At 36.6% G+C, this 23,758-nt stretch overlaps 1 protein-coding gene and 1 long non-coding RNA gene across 19 annotated transcripts in view; one reads left to right on the top strand and one right to left on the bottom strand.

The window, feature by feature from the left end:
- Positions 1-21,108, top strand: part of LOC310905173 — a 43,230-nt gene extending 22,122 nt beyond the window's left edge. The window contains exon 2 of the long non-coding RNA XR_014588828.1: positions 10,784-21,108. This is a non-coding gene — a long non-coding RNA (uncharacterized lncRNA). The remainder of the gene's footprint in view (positions 1-10,783) is intronic.
- APBA2 (amyloid beta precursor protein binding family A member 2) overlaps positions 1-23,758 on the bottom strand; it is a 99,515-nt gene that overhangs the window by 54,198 nt on the left and 21,559 nt on the right. For 8 of the 18 annotated variants that reach the window (XR_014588806.1, XM_083851002.1, XM_083851007.1 and 5 more), the window contains one exon: positions 302-351. The exons of the other annotated variants lie outside the window; for them this stretch is intronic. The gene's annotated coding sequence lies outside the window, so the exon portion shown is untranslated. The remainder of the gene's footprint in view (positions 1-301; positions 352-23,758) is intronic. 18 annotated transcript variants of the gene reach the window in all.

Genomic DNA, 23,758 nt, shown 5'->3' with positions numbered 1-23,758 from the left:
TTGTCTATGAACGTTTCATGAAAGTAAGAGCTTTCCTCTCAAATAAGGATTTTGAATGTGAAATTATTTAGAAGCTCTGAGTAATACTGCCATATAGCTCAGTAGGTTCTCACAGTTACTGAAAACAAAGCACCAACCATAATGATGTGCTTTAAACTATATTTTGGTATTAGAATTAAAGATAAGCAGTGGCCTGACACACACAACCCTGTGCTAGATGCTATACGAGCACATGAAGGAGGTGTGGCTTTAACCTAAGAAGACTAGCTTAAATGGATAGAGACAAATGAATTATTCTTACCTTCTGTTGTCAGCTCCCCATTTCCTATAGCTACAGGGACTAGGAATGTGCTGTATAAAGGGAAAACAAATGAGACTTCAGTATCTGTACTTGAATTCATTTCCACTAAGGCACAGCAGGTCCAGCAGCCCCCGTTAAGGCTGGGATATTGAATACCACGCTCATACTTTCAAGGAGGCCCAAGAAGCAGCATGTGCACTGGACCTCACTGTGTCTGGCAGAAGCAAATCTCATGTCTGTGTGAACTGCATAGTTTATGCAAATGCCTATTTTGTCCTTTGCACAGCAAAGTACTTAGTCGTTTCATTCTGAGAATAGGAGTAATTCATCACCTAAGACCCACATCCTTAGAGCATGGAGCTGCCTGTTCAATTTCACGAATGCACACCTACTGCTCTTTTAAGATCCAGGCTGAACTACATGAGGTGGTCCTTTGTAGCTTGGTTCCCAAATAAGCACCATAGCCACAACACATCTTTCTATTAGATTATAAGCAATAAACAGGGAAATACATAATTAAAATATAACTTCTGTATATGAAGACCTGACCAAACCTTGTTGGAGCCTGACACTCAGTGAACAAGACCTACCTTGAAAAGTCTGTTAGGCAAAGCAGAATAAACTTCTACTTTTCTTTTACAGTGGAAGTCTCACTTATTTGTAAGACTAATTTAAAATTTCTTTAAAAAATGAAGAATTAGATGGTAATCCTGTCTGTCCTCCCAAAAAAAATGACATCCCAAGAAAAAATCAATTTTAAAGTGATAACAAAAAAATGGAGCCCCAAATTCCTGTAAACAGGGAGACTGTTCTGGGGAGCAGTCATTGGATATTATGCTGTCTTAGATATTATGTCCTTATCTCCTGTAAGTATCTGCTGTTGGCCACTGGGGAGACAGGATGCTGGGCCTGATCTTTCTTCTAAGCCAGCACAGCTGCTTTTACATTACCAAAGTCAAACTCTGCCTTTGAGTAGTTGTAACAAATTCACAAATTATTGCTAGGACTATTAAAAAAGAAATATTGATCAAAACAAATGTATATAAATAATTGATAGACTATTGAATTAAAGTTAGCATGCATCAGTTTTCCGAACTTTTAGGTCGATTGGTTCTTTTCATCTGTACTACAGAGAATCTGATCTCTAATCTGCAGAGAGCCACAATTTAAATGAAATAACTTTCTCCAGAGAAGACAGGTAATTATCACTTGAAACATTAATTAAAATTCAAAAATGTTGAATACAAAAGCCATCAATGTTATTATTAGGACACACCAGACAAAGTAACTGTACAAAATCACTTCATGTATCAGCAGGTCAAATTATTTTGGGGGGAAAACTAGTAATCAGAGACAAAATGATTAACCTGCGGCACTTCTGAGCAAGAAAGTGCTCCACAAAACTCTTGCATTTCTGAAGAGATGTAATACTGTTTACAGCCAAGCTGCTGAAAACAATCTTTCTGAAATGCAAATGTTTTACTTCTCAAAGCAGATAAGAAGAGTGTTTTCTACAACATATTAATACCTTATGAGAACCAGATTGAATACAGTGTAACACCTCAATTGCAGAGTACTGGGGAATTTGGCTATCAAGCATTAAGGCACTACAAAAGTTAGTGTCAGCTACAGCAGTTCTTTGCTATTGCTCAGGAAAGCACAAGGCAGATGAGATCTTTATACTGATTCAGGATTTCATGTTGTCTTTCATAAACAGTGTTTCCTTAGCATGCCTTCTCTCCAAGAAACATTCTACCAAGGAAAAATAAATAAAATAATAAAAATAAAACGCTTCTCAGAGAGAAGTCCTGCATCTACTGCCACAGTTACAGGCAAACCACCTTTTTCTTATAAACCGTAACTAAATAACCTTAAAACAATCAGGCTTAACTCTTTGTTGAAAGGTTTGTTTTTAATAATTTCATAGCTGTGCCCTTTCCTAGCTTACAGGAACCCAACTTCATGTCTGAATTAATCTCACCAGGGTGTAAGAGTACTTAGAAACCTTTGAAGACATTTTCTGAGAAAAGCCAAAGACTGCATAGCTGCTAATGGCAAGCTAATAGTAATCTTACATCTTAAAACACTCAGCTGCATGTGTGAAGACTGCAGTTTAAAAAAAAACACATTTATTTTAGGTGCTTGCACTAAATCTGTTCTAGATGTTTAGAGGATTTCAGTCTCCAGTCTCCTGCACCAAGAGCCTTTCAAAAGCACTATATTTCCTTCCTAGCAATAGATGACACATGAATCTAAACAACCTCAGTGCAATTTTCTTCCTGTTCACTTTCTCTAAGTTTGACTTTGAAAAGGGAAGCATACATGTTTGTTCCACACTGTAATGATACAGTACAAATTGCAGTGTCTAAAATTTATTTTTACTACCATACTTTCACACTTCTCCCTCCCTTCCTTGATTCCATTCCTGTCATTAGCAAATTCACTATTGAGCCATACAAGTGGCTCCGTGTAAGAAATAATGGAACTCAGAGTGTTTAATACACCATGCTGGGCTGGTAATCTGTGCCATGGACTTAGATGGTTTCACATTTCACAGATTTTAGATTTCCACACCTTGTTCTATCACACATCTTCCTCTTCTGCACTTCAGTTTCTTATTCCTTTAACAGTTGTCTGAAATGCTAGTTAGTTGGTGTTTCAAAATAAAATTCTCCAAAATAAAAACCATCTTTTTTCACATGATTAAGTTGGGCATGCTGTTCAAACAGGCCTTAAGCCAATCATTTAACATTTGGAAACATAGGAATAATGAAACTTGTTAGCTCAAAGTAAATCAGAGCTCTTGCACATCTTGAGTATCTTGTGCCTGGTGCTTAGTGTAGAGATCAAAGCCAATCATCTATAATGCATCTATAAATTCAGAGGATGTTTTCCTATAGATAAAATTTTCTCTTGACTCACTTAGAAAATGTGTTTACTCCGTTTATCTTCGGTGGCAAAGTACAAAATGTGTTACGGGTAGGCTGCCTGATGAGAAGAGATGGGAATTCCTGAAAAGAATGTTACAACTGTTTCCACAAGAGCTGTGTTTATTTTTTTTATCATGTTACTTAGATGGATTTCAATTTAAAATATTAAATTTATCTACAGTCACTATAACTGCTACCCTTTAAGAATATTGTAACCAAAAGATTAGCAAAAATTGTTTCTCCAGTGCGTATAGTTTCTTTACAGCTTTGGGTCTGTTCAATTTAATTATTTCCAAAGAATATCCAATTTCTGCTTGGCTTTTCATACATTTAAGAGATTATCACTGGAAAAGATCCGTATGTTCAAAAAACAAAGTTGGCAGAGAGAAATAAGAATCACCTCAATTACTTTAAGCTGCCTTTAATGCCTTTAATTAGCTATCAAGCTTCTTTCCTTTTAGTGTTTCCAAGTATCTTCCAAACATACCCTATTTTTTCTCTACCTGCTGTCTCTGGTAATCTTGCTCAGAACGTCGGTGCTGCTTAGTCACAAAGACTTGCCTTAGACGCTGCTGAAGCAAGATCAGAATTTCACTGCCTAAATGAGACACATGGAAATGCTCAGAGCATGTACATCTGAATGAAATTCACACATGCACCTAAAGAAGCCATAACTAAAAATAAATAAAAATGCAATCTGAAATATGTATTCATATCTTAGCCACAGAAGCAAATTTCTATGTACACAGACCTTGATGAGGATTGATAGCATATCCATAAACACATACTACTACTGTGACCTTCCTCACCAGCACTGAAAGGACTGGTGAGAAAACTAACTGCCAATTTGTTTCCCAATTTATATTTATCCAAATCCTACTTTAATAGTCATGGTGCCTATGCACGTGTGCACGATACAATAAACTGGAGACACCCAGGGTAGTTTAAGTGTAGCTCAAGCATAAGCTTTCTGCTGTGGCAGTTCACACCCACAGCACAAGGTGTGTAAGCTCTGCTAAGCCACTTCTGCACCTCCTGGCTTTGGTTATCTGTAAAGCAGAGTCAGAAAATTGTCAGGAATTAACGTGCACGAATATAGAATTGATTAGTTGTCCATATATGACATTTTAATGTGTGTTTGTAGCCTAAATTGAAAGAACAGCCCAGAATACTTTTAAGAATCAGCTGTCCTAAACAATTCATCTAAGAAGTTCATCATAAATGGTCAATACTCAAAACCAAAACAATAACAACAAAAATACACATAGAAAAGCTTGTTATATTTCATTCAGTTAAATTTTAGAGAGCAAGTGCACGTTGGTCGGGGGAGTAAACTAAACTTCATAAATAGACAGCAGCACCTAGCTATCAGGTCACTTAACCCAGCTTGTGTAACCATTCCAGTAACAAGTGGAAGGAAGTTCTTATGGAGTCTTTTCCCCCATCTGTCAAGCAATGTGGAACCTATAGGGGTTGGGGCTTTTGCTTCTGGTAAGGGCCATGAGGATGGGACAGCGTACTGTCACGTAAACAATTCTGAACCTAACAGATGCATCTGTCTCCAACTAACAGCTAATACTGTTATTAAGTTATTGTTAAAATAATATAAAACTACCTGCATAATGAAGTAGCCAGTAGGTTGAAACAATATCTAAAATATAATGTCACCTAACAAAGAGGACCTATGCTTTGCCTGTAAGCTATACATTTAAAAGGAGTCCTGATTATTTTGCTTCCAAACCCTCCCTGGATGTTGACGTGCATTTTTAAAAGCATTTCCAGCATCTTAAATGGGGAGGATAATGTACTATGCCTCTGCATTAACTCAGCTTTAATATTTAGTTAGGTTGTCATTAATAATTCATTTTACTGATGCAAACATGCAAATAAAAATGCTTTTAATTTGAATGCCGTCTACAAATCAAATGAAATAGAATTTTCCTTCAGTGTTAAGAGATAAAAGCATTTTTTAATATCCTGTAATTATTTCATACATTTCCATAGCAAATACATTTTATTAGCCTCTTTTTTTTTTTTTTTTAAGTTCATGCAGAATATATGTATAACAATCCTTAAAAGCTTTGTTATTGCTTACAGCTAGCGAGGGTTTTAATTGAGTCTTACTGCTGTAATATGAACCAGGAGGCAACAGGGACAATCAGGACAAGAGGCACTTTACCAATCGATGTTTGGTTCTGACATTCTTCCTGGCCAATTTTAATTAGCTTTAGTCATGGTCCTTGGTGTTGCACAGGTCAAAAGTAGCCAGAGGTACTTCTGAGAGTAGACCCTTATTTTCCATTTTTCATAATTCTTGTTATTTTCAAGGGCTACTTGAAAACACGTGCAAGAAGAAAAGAACTGGAAGTATGCTCCTATTGCAGGAGGCAGGAGAGAGAGCTTGCTTTCCTTCAGCTCGTGAACTTGCAGCTGTAAGGCTAGTTAGTACCACCTACAGAAAAATGCATGCTGATAATCATGAACTTGTTAAATGAGAATCTTTTTATAAAAACTGTAAAGCTATTCTTTTTTTCAATTTATTGCAGTCATCTGTAAATTTCACGTAGTCCTACTGAGGAAATCCTCTTCTGAGGAGAGAACATCTACTGCATTTACAGGCTGCCATGGTATCACTTTAAAAGTTTATAGTCACAAATGGTGCTAAATGCATACTGAATGCCTTCTACTTCTATTTTTTTCCACATCAAAAGAATTTTTTCATGCTGACGCAGCAAAGCTGAACATGCTACGGTAATCAATGCTGAACACAAGCGATGCAGGCTTAAAATGACTACAGATATGCTGTTAGTAACAGGCTGTCTTGAATAACCTAAAGAGCAGCAAACAGCATCTCCAGATCTCCTTCTGCTTGAAAATCTCAGCTGTGTCTTTAGGTGGTATTTGAGAACATATCATTGACTCCAGAGAATCCATATAAAAATACACCAAGGAAAAAATCTGCCACTGCTAGTTATTTCAAGATAACAAAAGCATAAACAATCTTTCTCCTAAAAACTTCTAACTTTTCTTTGCTAATATTTTGCATCAGATACCTACAATATTATGAACTGAGGCTGGGAACAAAAGCATACAAGGTAAATTAGGTTATCTTTGAACAAATCAGTTTAACACTAGCAGGCTAGCAAACTGACCTGGTAATACAGCACACTGACAGCTTACTTGAATTAAAATGGCCACTAGAAGAAAAGGAGAGTCCGTAACAAAAAAAGAATATTGCCTAGTGTCTGCAAGAGACTTAACGGAAATCTGGATCACTGAGGAGAATGAAAAGTTGGAAATTAAAGATAGTCCAAGAATTGTCCCATTGTAGTGGAGACTTTGCTTCATACTTGATTCAAACTGAATTTTATTGTATTTAAACATGCACTGTCCCCAGAAATAAAGCTTCTACATTGCAGGTCTCATTTGTATAATTTTGTACTTGGCAGTATAAATGCACAAGATTACTTTAGAAAAGTACTTTACTTAGAGAATACAAGACTTTCCATCCCTTGTTTCTCAAAATTTATATGTATTTTATTTCAGCAATGCTAGAACACTTTTGCACATGAACACACACAGTTTCTATACCAAAACCTAGCCTGTGCATTCAAATTTAATCTTTAAATTTCCCATTCCACATCTGTCTACTAAACTCCTTTTTCCTGTCTAACAGGAAAAAATACAGTAATCCTTCCTGTGAAACAAGGAGATTCAAAATTGCGATGTAAAAAAATTGAATATTTTTTTACGTAGGAACAATTAGGATAGAAAAGTAATTTCTACTGCTTAATTTTTAATTCTCATGTAAATCCTGTCTTTGGTTAAAATGAAAAAATCCAATAGCATAGAAAAGAAAGGAAAACTGATGGTAATGGATAGTCTTGGTCTCTGTGACCAGGTGGTTCTGCCTGCATCCATATGAAAAAATACATAATGTTTTCCAATTACATGCATTAGCTAGCCTTTTAAATTTTGGAGGACAGAAGCAAAAAATATTTCATAGAATGTCTGAAGAGCACACTGAACAATTTTCTCCTAAGGTATAGTTTCACATAAACCTGAAAATTACCCCGAAATTATATACCAAAAAGTGGGAGTGGTTGCTTTCTGTAGACTTAAGAGTAACCTAGACTTCTGCCTCCAAAGTACTGGCTGTCAGTGGTCCTCCCCAAAAAAGTGTTTGTGTGTAAAATTCTGGGGAGAGAAGGAAACAGCTGTATGTGTGTTGGTTCAGCTAAGTATTTACTGCAGTCTTACTTCAACCCCTGTTGATACCAGGGAATGTTATTCCATCGCCTTCGACTGACATTCAGTTCCTTCTAAGTCATACCTTTTTCTGTCCGATGTACTCAGATGCATAGGAGTCCTTTTGGATAGTTTGTTGAATGCTTGTAGTAAGATAGACATAGTCCTATACATGTGTCCATGAAATTGAAAAACTATCCTTTTTTCACTTTTTAGATAGTGGACAAATATTACGTAGCTGTTGACAATGAATACAAAGCTTCGCCTTCAGGATAGTTCAGGATTCAGCTGAACGAAAAACCACGTTCAACAAGCTCAAAGACTATTTTTCCGCAATATAAAAAGCCTTTAAGGATAGAAGTTGGAATTCAAGAATGAAAATCCTTCTGGATTTAACTAGGTTAGGATGTCACGTCGGACTGTATGTAGGACCAAATTCTAGCCATTTCAGAAATGCAAGCATATTAAGTTTATTTCAAATCAAAATTATTCTTAAGGAAATCTCCTGATGTTTTCTGTCAAGCTGATATTTTCACAGGCTTTTTGTGCATTTTATTTATATGTCTTTGTGTGTAAAGAAATATTTTTTCCCAGGTTAGAATGACAATTCATTTTTGTTCCCTTTCTGTTCTCATAGGACTGAATCCTTTATTCTGGCACCGTCTTGCTCCTTTCATTTAGAGAATTCCCTAGGATGCTGGCAATGCCTTTCATTACTCCTGATCTCTTCTCAGCGCTTTATAATCTATATCTTTTGATTATTTTGCTGTACAGACTTTGTGGTTACAGAAAATTATTTTGTGGCTGCTAATATGGGGTCTAGATGCTAGAGTATAAAAAAAGATGCCTGTATCTGATTTGTTGCAAAGGAATCAAGCTATTGAGAAGGGGTGCCCTGCCCCCCCCCCCCCCAATTAAGGAACATAAACTGTATTCCAGCAGAGAAATTCAGATCCTTCTTTCTCAGATTTCATTGCTCTGACAAGCTTCTTTCTATTCTTACTCTTCAGCATCAGTAAGTCATGTAATAATTTTCTCTAATTAATTTTCCCGTTTTCTATATGCTGTTACTATAGATTTTTTTATGATAGCTGCACTCCTTTACCACAAATCTTAACACTGAGCAGTCCTTTTTTTCTGACTAGGATTCTTCTTCATCATACAACTGCCACGCGTACCACTTTCAAGGTCAAGCAAGCATTGGGGCTAAATTGCTAAAGCAAAACCGATCATGCTTTATCAAGACAAAAAGGGAAGATTTATTTTTCTATTCTATTTTCCTTAAGTGCAGAACTGGCACAATCTGCAACACCAAATGTCACATAGTGTGTAATCCCATACCAGTTAGCGTAGTGCTAACACTTCATCTTGTGTCAAACACAGTTCCAGTAAGCAGAGCCCAGCAGCAGAGATGTCTTGTTCAGGGAGAACCTGCTCCTGTATCATGCACTCAATGCATCTACGAGATGAAATTCTAAGCTAGGATCAATCGTTTTCAAAGTCATTTGCTTCTCTCACATAATCACTAATAAGCTTTACTTGCAGGGGTTTTGTTGCTGGTGTTTTAGACGGTCTTTGACATGATCATGTGAGCATTGCAAATCACTCTATTTTCTCTGTTAAATAGATGTGCTCCTTCACCTTCCCCAGCGGGGATCATCTGTGTGCTTTGGAGTGGGGTGGGAGCGGCTGCATTACAGCACCGCCGAAAGCAGCTGCTGCAGTAGGCACTGCACACACACACACCATCTGCACAGACACGGGGAACAAAAGGCAAGAAAGAGGAAAGGTCTTGTCCAAAATTTGCTCAATCTTCAGCAAGTCATTACATCACTTGGTGTCTCTTTTCTGTTCTTCTCTAAAGTCATATGTATAAAATAAGAAGCAAATCAGGGTCTAGATCTTAATCCATCACCACCTTTATTCCTCCACTGCAAGCTAGAGGCTTGTATGTGGTCACTTCCTATTTAGTGAAGTATTTGAGAGTACTTCACACAAATTTTTAAGTAATTTTTAATTTGTTCTTGTATTTAATTTTATACTTTCCCTGAAGTGATGAAGCTCTATATAAATAGAGCACACATTCACTACAAGATTAGAAGCAAAATATCTAGTAGATACTTTTGTGCATTAAGAGAAAATATATTTTAAGAAGCTATGAAATTATTCAAAAATTTTCTTTACCCTGTGACCAAAATGAGTAATCAATTCTTAAATGATTTTTTTAAAACATTGAGCACTTCAGTAATTGTGCTTAATTTTAATTCTGACAACCATATGAAAAATGAGACAAATGTACATAAAGTATATATATGTTTGGGATTTATAGGGAATAAAAATACATGCCTCCAAGAGGCTAAACAAAAGGTTTTTGTTCTCCTACTTTTTTCTTTAAAAATCCATTTTACATTAAAGCCTCTCCCACTGAAACATTGTTACTGAAAAATGCTTTATACCAAGAAGCTCGATTTCAGATGTGAGCAGCTTGCTCTGAATTGCGTAGGCAGTCTGAGAACACTGCAGAAGTGTTAGTGTAGAAGTAACATATAAGTGCATGAATAATATCTTCTTACTGATGTAACTGTGAAATATGTTCTTTTGGCATTTATAATTAGGGGCAGAACAGATGGTGAAAGCTTAATATGTCCATTAAAATAAATTATGCTGCCAGTGTTTTTTAGTCTATAAAAACTTTGATTGGGTTGGCTATTTCAGGTTGATTTTTTGGTTCTCTTTGAAGTAGCTCCTGTGCATATGCTGGAGGGTATCTTGCAGTGCAACTACAGCAGGAAAAAAAGGAACGTGAAGGTTAGCGATGGGGAATTCTGTCCAAGACTGACAACACTTTCAAAAGGGAGAAGTCTGATTTGTCTCCTCCCTCCCCAGCAATCTTTTTCTTCACCAAAGGAAAGCCTAGTTGTATTCCCCTTACTCTTACACTTTCAGTGTGTAAAAGCCTCAGTAACAACGTGTGTTTCTTTGTTTCCTTCTTAAATGATCAGCAAAACCAAAGGTCTGTTACATGTACTGCTGAATTGCATCTCTGAAGTACAGCGTGGAGATGTTATGATTCATGCAGGCATTAACTGTTGGTAGGAAGAACTATTGTTACTGTTGTTTGTAGCTTTTTGTCACAGACCAAAAGACAGGCATTTTATTTTTACTGTGCTCCCACAAGCAGTTAATCAGCTGGCTCAATAGCTAGGAGTGCCCCACTGCTTCATGTTGAGCTTCTCCTCAGGACGCATTCATAGAAGTCTTCTCTTTTGAAGAAAGGCATGGCATTCCCTGCATCTCTCCGCAGGATAACAACTGCCAGCAGAGTACGTAGCGCTGATGGTTGTGTGCAAGGAAACTTCATGGCTTGGTTTATGCGGACATGCAATTGCTGCGATTTGAAATCGACAGGCAAACATGGTGATAGAGCCCAAGCAGAGAAAATGAAATAGCACACCACTATTCGGGTGGTGTGCATCAATTGGATTATAATTCAAACTCTGGTTATGGGAACTGATGGCAGAAGTGTTCCACCTCCTTCACTGAAGTTCCAGTGGAAGAATACAGTGTAGGAAGACGTGATGCTCAGGCGTTTGTGACAGACCGTTTACCGAGACAGGGAGTTGGGGCTGCATTCAAAGCTTCTTGGAGCCTAGGCCTTGGCTCTTCTCCCCTCCACGATGGACTTCTCCTATCAGAAGTACTCCCTAGACTGGACTAATAGCTGTAACTCCATCCTATTGCCGATAATGTGATAAACTTAATTCATGCTGCCCAGTAACATCAGAGACTTCAGATGTACTTCAGATGTACCCATAAAAACTGTATTAAAACTCTTAATTCCAGAGCATTAAAGAAAAACATCTAAAATCTAAAAACCAAAAGAGAATCTCCTGTTTCATCATGTACTTTTCTTTAAACATGCTGTATTGGAGAAAAATTTAGTCTGACTTCAATCAAATGTCTTGGCAAGTATTTGTAAGACATGAAATAACATGAAAAAAACATTTATTTGTTAAAAACATTAAAATAAATATAGTATTTTATGTATTGTTTAGAGTATTGTAGTATTTTACATTCTGACATAAAATCAAAATAATTTTAGAATATGCGGTGGCAAGTGGCTTAGTCTATATTCAGAGACAACATACTCAGAGCATTTTTAGGATATGAGATAAATTATTCTGCAAAGAAATCAGTAGGGACTGAAAATCACTTTGAAACCTGAGCCAGTCTGTAGCCTGGTTCAAGGCAACTGGGAAGGCAGCTTAATTGCTGAGCTCAGCACTCCCCTGAGCAGTGGGATCCGCAGATGGTGAAGCTGCAGTGCATCCCTTTCTACTGCACCTGTACTAAATGGGGGAAGAAGAGGTAGTGAGAGGAGAGATGTTGCCTCTATGTTTGACCTATTATTCATTTCCGGGAGAACACTTTAGTGAAGAAATAAGGACAGTCACAGATTAGGATGCACTTTTTAAAATAGAGCAAGAATGTGAAAGTCACAAATCAGCATAGCTTCACTGGAGGACAGTCATTAACACTGTTCTTTGGCCTGGCCCCAACCCTGTCATATTACTGAAAAATATCTAAATATCTGCAGTTTTCCTTTAAATGTGTAATATAAACAGGAATCATTTTTGAGATTTAGAGATTTGGTACACTTCAAATTCATGAATGAAGTCAGGTGTCAACTGTCATTTGTGTCTCTGAAAATCTTCCTTCAGTCTTTGCCATCTGTACCCTTTTTCCATTGCCTGGAGACCTGCTGCTACTCTTATCTCTTTGCATGCCTGTGCTGTGTCTGATAAAGGGTTCCGCTGTGTGAAATGCAGATTAGCTCACTGCCTGTATTAATAGCCATCAGTGGCAACTACATCCTAAAATAATCTTTCCCAGGAGAATCAACTAGGGAAAATAATTCTATACACGTCACATTAACATTCTACACTAAATAGAAGATATACTGAAATATAGACTATAGCTTCCTACATTAAATTATTACAAATTCAAAAATGACATAGTATAGTCAGATATACGTTCAAAAGGAACAAAATAAACACTCCTGAATAAAAAGAACAGAAAAGAAAAAAAATCAAGTGTTACATTTCCACAGACACTGCGCCAACAGAAGTGTAGGAATTAATAACTGAGGTTGGAATCAAGTCCTCAAAAGCAGCTGTTTGGTTGCTATGAGCTACAACACTTTTCTGCACTATACATAGTTTGTGTCATACAAGAAGTAGTGCCATCACAGAAGAATGAACTCTTAAGAGGTTTCTCTGTTATCTGGAAAAAAAATAACTAAGAAAAACTAAAATATTTCAATTTTTTTTTTACATCTCTTAGTTAAGGCTAATTACAATTTCCATATAAAGTCACTTCTTCAGTAGGGGGACAATGGGTAAATAGGCACAACTTTTGCTAGGAGGTGGCAAACTCAAATTTAACCTACTGCCAATTCTGGGAAACCCAGATAGGAAAATGAGGGCACGGTATCTGTAAGAGGTCAAGAAGAGGGGATGTAGTCCATTTGCTCTGCACAGCCACAAACTAAGAGTCTGTACATCTTCTGGAGTTATTTCAGAGTTAAAATAGTTTAGCAATTAAGAGTTCTGTCTTAGATGCCAAAGAGAAAGAGGCTCAGTTTGTCTCTATCCCTGACTTCCTTAACACTCTTGAGCAACTCTTAGCTCGTAGCCATTAATATCCTTTATATATACAGAGGTAGAGCTTCAGTTTTCACAAAAAGGGCAAGCAACTTTACACAAATCACATGGAATTGTGCAGGAAGCTGGATCTTGATAAAATTTACTATCTCTTTGATAGGCCCATTATTTTTTTATACAACTTGCTGGAAAACTGTAGCAGAGAAGTCAAGGCAGAAGTACTGCACATTTAACTCTCTTTAAAGAGGAAGTTGATCCACGGGAAGCCAGAATTGTGTTTCTGCTATATCTTACCCTAGAGTTTAAAATGCCTTCAGGTCCTGAGTACCCATCTAGGATCATGCACAGATGAAGGTACTTATCCAAATTACTCCTTCTGTGGAAGGTTCTGCACAAATAAATCTGAATTGTAATCTTAAACTGAATACAGGAAGAATTTCATAGCTAGAGACCACAGCACTCCTGTTGCTTTTGCTTTGGTTTTAGGCTGCATTATTACACTATGCAAACATTTCTGGTCATTATTAAAAAACTTCACTGCAAAGATGGTATAATTCACATCAGTTTGGTATCCCTGGGAAGTCACTGCAGCTGGGAAACTATTACTTCCCTTAACTAGGGAAAAACATGACCTCACAAAGCAAGCCAATTAGTACACGTATATTTTCACCTCAGCAGGTTTCATAAAGCAGCATCTATTAAACCAAATATACCTCCTCTTCCCCATCAACTTATTAACAGATGAGTGTCCCTAACTACTTCTGTTATATAGTAATTATGTTTTAGATGAAAGCAACAAGAGATGCTTTAGGAGAGACACAAGTGAATGAACTCAGACATCTATCCAAACAGGATCTGAATCCTTCAAAATAGCTATAGTGATGTTCAATATGGTTTTCCACATCTGGTAATTTCAGTAAAAGTATGTGTATTTTAATAAATACATGAAGGTGAAACATAATCTTCATTAAAAAGCTGAAATTCTGAAGTAGGTAAAAATGATAAATGAAAAATAAAGTTATTTAGAAGCAAGTAAATCTTTTTCTTCTATGTCTCAAGAAATGATAAAGTACACTACACCTTAATCTACTATTGATTTGCTTGGTGAAGGGAAACCTGGTTCAGGAAATCTGACACTTCCTGAACTGCATGATTCTAGGAACGCATGAACTGCAGGCCTCTAAGAATCCTACAATATCTGAGAAGTGGAATATTAATGTATTTTAGAAATGTTATCATCCTTATTTTCTATTGCATTAACTTGTCTATTTCAAAGACATCAGTGAAGAATGAATGGCAACATTTGAAGGCTTATAAGACAGCTTCTAAACTTAAAAGACTTCTTTAAGAGGACTTGCAGTTATGTGCAGATAGGTGGCAGGGGATGTCCTCAGAATGTGGCACTTGACAAATGAGAATAAAAGGAAAATGGGAAAGGGAGCAGAGCAAAAGGAAAATGCTGTGAAAGGATCAGCAGCTAGACAAAGGATAGTGACAGATACTGATGAGAAAACCCACCCATGCAGCATAGACAAGAATGTCACCATTAAGGAACGTGCTGTTGAAACTAATGACAGGAGGCCTAGGAGATGAATTTTACGGTGTGTCAGGTGATCCAAGACTATGCCAAAGTATTCTTCTGTTCTCATCCTTAGGCTTACACTTGCAAAGCCCAGAGGTAAGATCACTCTAAGTTGTCCTAAATTATCATTTATATACTGTAGTATCTTTAGAACACCTGCCCACTAGCTGTTCAGTGGAGTAAAACCATGACACACCGTACATTTCCAAGACTAAAAATAAACATCCATGCCAGATTTTTGACTAATCTCACTCTGGGATGTCAGCGCTGTATTTGGGGCTGGCGGGCACAAGCTGTTAAAGTGGTAACTCCAAACACACAGAAGCAGTGGTTGTTCTGGTATACAGCACTGCTGCACCAGTCCTGCAGGCATACTTAAAGTGATAGAAAACTATAAAAATGCCACAGTACAGAAATTATACTGACTCTTAGAGACCAGCTAGAATGCTCTGTGCTCTTATCTCTGAATCAGATGTTAGGGGTACAACAGTAGCACCAGGTTCATGCTCTGCCATCAGACCACAGCCCTGTACACATAGGGCATTCTGTGCAGACCTGTAGTGTCTGTCCAGTGTGTGTAGCCCATATGTCAATTCACTTACAGGCCAGAGTTTCTTAGACCTTATGATGGGGAGATTAATGGGCAAAAAGTTACAGACTATATAAGAAAAATGTTACAAAAGCACAGTAAACACGACTTGGATTGACCTAGAACAAATTAGGAATCTGGTAAAGCATTTTATCCTAGACAGTTCAAGGACAGCAATATTACTATTCTGTACCGTTAGCTTTTCCAGCACCTATTACTTACGTTATTGTTACAACTAATCAGCACAGTTGTATAGAATTCCCTGTCTACTGCTTACTGTCGCATGTTTTCATTCCCAGCAGGTTACCATCTGATCTCCCCTACTTTAAGAAATTGTTTTCTTTCCACAAAACAAAACGTGAAGGTCTCCTTTGACTCAGAGCATTAGGATCACAAGAGTAGCCATTGTTCTGGCTGTGTAAAGCAACCTTAGAGACTGCTGCTTCATGTCTACATAGAGAGGAAACATTATTTAAAGTTTCCTACGAGAGAAAACTTCATTAGGCAGATGGAGTTGGGAACAAATTAGTCATCTTTCAGGCTCATAGACCTGAAATGATCAATTGCTACAGAAATTCCTATTTCTAGATATAATAAGGGAAACTTTGTTTTTTGAACTGCCAAATTCTGCAATACATACTTGTAAAGAGCTTCTACTTGACGGGATGCTTTAGAAAGCTTCAGGCTAATCTGCAGGAGTGGAAACTAAAGGCATCCCAATGGCTGCTTTCTCCATTCTAAGCCAGTTCTGATCATACCGCTTATTCAGGACTCTCTCTGAGAAGTGTCTCCTCTGTGAGGAAAACAACTCATATTGATCATCATGTTGAGTTACGTTAGTTGGTTAATCATCGGAATATGTTAAGGAGGAAGATGTTCACAATTTGCATGTGGAAAAATTGAGTCATAGAGGATCTCCTTTCAGAAGTTGTTGGAAATCTTGGTCTCTAGCTCCCTGTCTGACCCTGCTTTATTGTATTTTCTTAAATAGATTTGTATATACCCATATTATATACCCAATATATATTCCTAATTTATTTCAATGGAACATATTGAGCTGAAACGTAAGTCTAAAACACCTCAAAATATACTGACACCCACCTATTATCCAGGGAAAACAGCCACACAAACATCTTTTTACACTGTTATTAATAATTAACATAGTCTGATGTGATCTTTCTTGCGTCTGAAAGAATGTAAATAAAGTTCAATGTGAACAGATAAAATGCCTGATGGTCAAAAAGGAATGTCAGAATCTTTCTCCTGAATTGAAAGAATTCCATCAAATTAAGTGATTCTTAATTTGTAAAAATTTTAGATTACATGCTATCTGCTTAGTATCGCTTGCCTACTCCAAGGTGAGAAACCCACCCAAAATCGGAAGCATCCATGAGTTAAAATAAATAAAGAAAACATCTTTCTGTATTAACAGCTATACCAGTTATTGTTTTACAGTTCCTAGTATAATGTGACTCAATCTGCTTTTGGCCCTCGTGTGATAAACACGTATCCAAAAACCTGGCATCTCTCCATTTTAATGAAAGTAAGGCTTCATAGATGGTCATTTAAAAACAAAAAAACTTGTTCTCTCCTTTAAACCACAACAGTAAAAAGAACATGAGTCCATTTCACAGCAGTTCACAGAGAATTTAGACTACATCTGCTGCAGGAGTTTCTTACTAGTAAGACACAACCAGTCCAGACTTACCATCAGCCTACATGCTACAAGTGAGAACCCTACATACAGTGCAGGGAGTGACCCGGTTGGATGCAATTCTCCTCTACTTGACAAGCATGCTTTAACAAACAGACCTAAGGAATCAAAGCAATGACAGCAAAATCATAGCAGAGAAGAAAATGTGCACATTAGGATGAGCCAGTGTACACAAGGGAGAGAGGGTGCATGAGGAAATCAACATGCAGTTTGCTGTTTGTTTTGTTTTGTTTTGTTGTTTTGTTTGTTTTTTAAACAGGGTTTGTAGAATTAGTAGCCTTTGATTCTAAGGGGTCTGTTGTCTAAGCGTTTGCCTTAGGGCACCACTATTTCTATACGCTTATCAAATCCTGTACCTGCAAGATTTTAAAAATTTTAGTATTATTTTATGGTCATTCTTCAACAGTGTTTTCTCATTCTTCAGCTGTGTTTTCAGATCTTGGCTGAAACTCATCCAAACAGCTGAGCCCAAAATCTACTCAAGAACAGGAAAAATTAAAGCACACAGTAATTTCCTTCAAATGTCTCTTCAGCTTCACAGGAACTCTAACATTCCAAAAAACTATAAACCAGCAGCACATTCTTTACAATACGTATAGGAAGTGTCCTTAAGCAATTTCTATTGCATTGCTTTTTTCCACGAGCATATCTTTGTTTTAAGCTATGTTGGTAATGTGCATTGAATCATGCCTGGAGGTTTTCTAGTAAGATGATCCTCCATAGCATTATTTCAGAGGTGAAAGAAATCCCGATTCATCTATTGATTCAGGGGCCTAAAGTCCTCCCTGGAGTGTCACAAAAGGAACATGATGTGCCAAAAGCAGGGTTTTGCTTTTGGATCACTGATTGAGCTGATGGATGTAAAAACTCATGCAGCTAGCTAGTAAGCTACTGGCTACGCTTCTAAGGAGTGAATAAATTATTCTAAGCTTAGTAGTAATTTATGCTTACAAAATGAGTAAGGGTACCATCTGTTCAAGAACAAGCAGTATAAAGTTCTCTGATGCTAAATTGCTCACTTCTGACATAGCTGTACCACTGGTGAATACTCCATAGACTGAAATGACGTGGAAGCAGAAATATACCTTTCAGAACAAGGGCGGGAAATCACCTAGGCCTATAAACAAGGTAGATGTCATGAATACTTTTGGAGTAATATGTGGGGGGAAATTTGAACTCTTAATGGGGAAAGAAATGAGAAGGAAGAATTTTACCAGCATCATTTGGGAGTTTTAAATTTCAGATCACCTCACCTCTTCTCCAGAATAACTTCTCCAGAAACACAGGCACTCTCTGTTCTCAACTTATTTCTTTTCCCCATTTCTAATAAAAGACTTGACTAACTTCTGAGGACTGAAGTTCTCCTTCATCTCTCCAGAGACCATATAGTCGGACCTTCAAAGTCATTTTAAATAGGTTACGGCAATGGACATAACATGCATACAGATGCTGAAAATTCACAACAGAATCCAACTTTACATTTTATATATATATTTTATATCTTATCCATTGTGTTATCTAAAAAGAATTCATTTGTGCCTTCTTCTAGAGAAACTGTGATCATGCCCTACACTCCATAAACATTTTAAACTAATTCTTATTGGAGAAGATAAAAACTTAAGTTTAAACTACATTTTATCCTACTGGACAAAGGAAATTATTAGTATAATACTTGAGAAGAATGAGCTGAAGTAGATTTGGTAAAGAGCTATCTCATATTTATTTCTCTCCTTCCTCCTGTGAAGGGTAGGAGAACTACATATTCTTCTTCCTTGTGCTGGCAGTTCACTGAGTCAGAGGAAACTAATTGAGTCTATTATGTTTTACTATTCATACTCCAAAGTACTTAGACATAATATTTGCAGTGGTTGGTCAAACACAGAACAGTAAGATTTTCCATATTCTCAGAAATGCATGATTCAGCTACAAAGTAAATCCCGCAAAAGAGAATACAAAGACAGTAATACCAGGTCAATCTCAGTAAGCACTAGCACTTCAGTTGCTTGCTTTTTGGTTTTTTTTTGGTGTTTTTTTTTGGTAGGTGGATAGTATAGCAAAATAAAGTTTTAATAATTAATTTGCAGGATATAGATATGTCTTTCCAAGTGTTCCATAGCACCATCTCCTAGATGCAAAAGCCAGCATTGGAACAGGCACAAAATTCATTATTAAAAAATAAGTGTGTTAATAAAGTCCCATCTCTTCAGTTGGCTGATGAACCGGAAATAAGGACTTTAAAAGTTTTCACTTGAACAGCCAGACATTTTTAATCATTAGTAGTAGTAGTATTACAATGCAAAAGGAAGCAGTGCTGACGAGAGAAGGCAATGTAGTCACATCAGGAAGTGTAAGAAAATGATCTTTGTAGTGGTAGTACTGATTATACACACGAAAAAAAATTTCATTCACCAAGGTCAGAGGAAATGTTATGGAAATCAGACATGACTTAATTAGAATTTGTAAAAGAAGTTTATGTACATGGATGTGATACTGAAAGCATATGCTACATTTAAGAAGGCACATAAAAAGAGAGATGCTGTCTGCAGGCTTGAATGATAAGTAAAAAAGCATTGTCTACAATGATTAAGGAAGGAAGCAACAGGAGTATGAGGAAAAATAGAAAGTCTGTTTTAGAGATGCGTTAAAAGGATATTTGTGTTTTAAGGAATATTAAGAGAACAGCTAAAAATTAGAAGACAGTAAGCCTGGAATAGAAGTATTAATTCTCTGTCTAGAGGGTGCAACTGAATTTGTGTTTGAGATTTACTGATGCTAAAGGCATGGAGAAAAATAAAGAAGAATGGACAGAGCTGTATGGACTTCTACAGGAAAACTAAGATTCCTTAGGAGAACATCTTGGAAAAAAAAAACATTTAGGGAACAGAAATGGATAGAGCCATGAAAGAGTGACAGGAGAAGGAAAAATTTCAAGAAGAAAAACATGCTGGCAATGTCGAAGGTAGTTGAGAACAGAGCAATGGTTCTGATCTTTGACTACCACAATGAGAAGTCTTAAAACAGAAAGCAGCTCTACAGCAGTGCCATATGAGGAGTGCGGTTTGGTCTCAAAGATGAGAGAGGAACAGAGGGCTGGGGGGGACATTTCTACATCCTTAAGTTTTTATATACATTTTCAACATGTACAATGTGCTGTTGCGGTATCATCTAATTTCTTCCACAAAGTATGTGTTAGTATTTTCCTATCCACACAAGTATTAAAAGAAATTTTTAAAAAATCACTTTGTTAAATGAACAGGCACGCAGTCATTTTAAGTTACTGTGATCTCTACTTAATACACTGCATTTCTCAGTACGGAATCCGTTCTCAGATGAGAGAAGAGGTCACCTTGATGTGTTAGTTAGAGTTTGAATAAGGATCAAAATGACCTATAAAAAGGTTTTTTACCCACTAGGTTAATGACAGCTGAACTTCTATCTTACCAATTCATTCAATTCAAAATCTTAATGGTAAAGCTATGCATGATCTCATATCTTTCTCAGTTAAATCCATGTGCTCATTCCAGTATATACATAATTAAATGGATTAAGATTAGGTAAAGTAATACATATATGTATGAGGCATAGAAAGTATACATTGTATACTGCTAAATATCCTCATCACTCTAACAAGAATATAATTGTGAAACAAAATATAAACTGATGTTAAGTGGTTTGGCAGATTAAATTAGGTATATTTATCTGAAATGCTACTTTTAACCTAAGTTTTCCATGTATAATTCCCTTTTTTTGGATAGCAGTTGAGTATTCTGTATTAAGAATTACGTTCTATGTTTTTTTCTTTCCTCTTTTTTTTTTTTTCTCACAGGATGTAGACCAGACTTTCGAAGATTATCTCTGTAAAAGAATACTTGAAGCAGTGCAGTTCAGGAGAACATAGATGATGTTTCTGCAGAAGCTGGATAAGATTATGAAGAAATTTCACCTACAGTAAGTGATGTATTTAATATTCCAAATGCTTTTTGAATATTCAAGTACATAATACCAGATGAATTGTTTAATAGCATCGTTGCATAGGGTTCTCAGAAACCCAGTTTGCCAAGCTACTTCTGTGCCTCCTGTGCTACAGAGGTACTGGAGGGATAGAGGTGCAGGAACACTTTGGCGCTTTTAGATGAAGATGAGATGGAAATTCTTACCAAGGACAAGAAAACTTCTCCAGCAGTTTTGCAGCTCTTGAACTGTTCAGCTCTGTAGGCTTTTATCCCCTCACTAGGCTTGCAAATAGATAGTTCACAAAAAACTAATGAAGCTAGACTACAGAGATGTTAATAGGACATCTACATGTATGTTAAAAAAATTGCTACTTCTGTCTTTTATCATACATTACCGTTAAAGATAACCTGAGAAATTAATTCTTAACTTTCTATAATGAAACTACCTAAAATTATCGCAACAGGAAGTAATCATCAAAAGGAAAGTTCTCCTCTGTATTTCAGTATGCCTGGCTTTTCCATCTGCAACTTTTGCACCATTGGTCTTCTAAAACAGTTGCTGCAGTCATGCAAGTATGACATTTTAAGCAGAAACAATAAGTCTTGTGAAATTTTAGAGGAAGGGGTTTGTTTTTAGACTCAATTTCTAGTGGTTTCCAAAACTAAAATGCCTTTGAAGTTAGTACTCTAATTGAAAGCTATGCAATCTTACATAACAAAGTCACTAAGTTTCTATTCACATATTAAAAGTCTGGGAAACAAAGTTACAGCTAAGATGGTACATTTCCTAGAAACTGTACCCAAGATATTAATGCTTCCTACCAAAGCCATTTAAATAGGCCTCTGAGGTCAATCCCATTTAATTGATCTTGCTGTAATAACTTGGTTCTACAGCATTCTAAACACATCCTCTCCACTTACTGGGATGTTTCTTGTAAAATACAATTATACAATCTGCCATTTATACTGCATTGTGTGTTATTATATTACTACATTGTCTTATTATAATGTCCTTGAGATCTACCATTAGAGATCAGTTAATTTTCTCCACTCCTTTACACAGTAGGGCTTACAAGTACTGTAAAACTTGGCTGTGATAAGATTCAACCTTTGGGATCAGTGCCAAAAGGTGGCAGCGAGCTGATGTACCACTGCACCATACTGCAGCAATTTTCTACGTCTAACCCACAGAACCACGTATGCACTCTGAATGAATAAATAGCATCCCAACTTAGCAGTTACAGAAATGCTGCTAGGTTTCCTAGCAAATCTGACCTGATGAACCCCATGGATTTCAGTTAAACAAAGCTCTAGCAATTATGTTTTTTTAAAAGGTCAAGGAGGGAATAACTTTAACTTTCTGGAATAGGAAAGATTGGTGCTGTACCCTACTGTCATGGCAGAGCAGATCTGTTCATTCTCATGTTGAGGCACAAAATTAGAAAGGAATCATCAAAACAGAGGACTAATGCTTCTGCTTTAGAGGGCAAACAGAGGCTACTATGCAAAGATATTGCACAAAGGACATAATTCTCCAAAAAGGCTCAAAACAACTATGCCTAGTGAATAAACAGTAAGAATGAGTTTGTAAGATTTTTTTCAAACAATAATCTTTCTTCAGAGCTTTCTACAGCTGTTCTGAATAACCTAGAACTCATACAACAAATAAATAACTCAAGTTGAATATAAGTAATAAATTGAGTCTATTATTACAAGTAATTTGGGGAGCAGAAGGGTACAAGGAGACAAATTGTCTCTGGGTTATGCAATGGAAAGAACAGACAGACATTCTACCTCTGATCAGCTACTCCATCTGAGTGAAACATAGATCAGGACAAAAATATATACTTTTAACATCTTCTGAATTACACAAGTCCCGAGGCAATTCCATGAATATTTCCAGGCCCTTCCCAAATAAATAAACGTATCTGTTTTTCTATTTCAATTCATTGTAAAATATTTACATGTTTTCATGAGGATCTTGCCTGTTTTGGGGCAGTATGCAGACTTTACTCCCAAGAATTATCAAGAGAACTAACTAACATTTCTCCTGAAGGTGTTATTCCTGGTGCTACAGAAATTACATTGATCATGTAAGGTGCTAAGTACCTTAAGTAAGCATCAAGTATTTAATAATGTCCATGATAAACACAAACATGTACTCTTCTTAACATAATAAGCACGTTCTACTCATATTTTTGGGGGAAAAAAATGCACAAAATGTAATGTGAAGACAGCCTTTATCTCTCTGTCCATTTACAGAATTTTAAATATGTTTCCATCAAATTCCAAAACAGATTATAGATTGCACATAAATTACTCTCCCTTACAATGCTCTGTATCTTTGGCACCAGCTGAAGCCTCCCTTAGCACTTCTTTATGAACCACTACACCTACATGTCAGTATATTACCTGTCCATCTATGTATAAACTAAAATCCAAATTATTTTTTCATTCAGTTTATGTAAAAAGAGAAGTGAGACAGTGACAGTTTATTAACTTTTACTTGACGTACAAGATACATTTTATACCACCTTAAATTCTAAAGTTTTTTTCTTAAAGGAAAAGATCAAGACCTCTAATTATCACCTTAAAACTGTGTTCAGTTCCTGTATGTAAAACGAGACAGACTTCGTTCTGTTACTTATACTTGGTACATGAACAGACTTCTTCATGCTTGTGCCAGCAGGAAGAACTTGTTTTTTTCATTTCTGAAAAAAGTGTCTGCAGAAATTCAGAATACCAGGCTGGCTTTATTTATATGCTAATATATGATGA

Source organism: Anser anser, assembly GCF_964211835.1.
Source record: "Anser anser genome assembly, chromosome: 10".
Lineage (NCBI taxonomy): Eukaryota > Metazoa > Chordata > Aves > Anseriformes > Anatidae > Anser > Anser anser.
The sequence above is the reverse complement of the archived record's forward strand: the minus strand, read 5'-3'. Positions and strand labels throughout refer to the sequence as shown.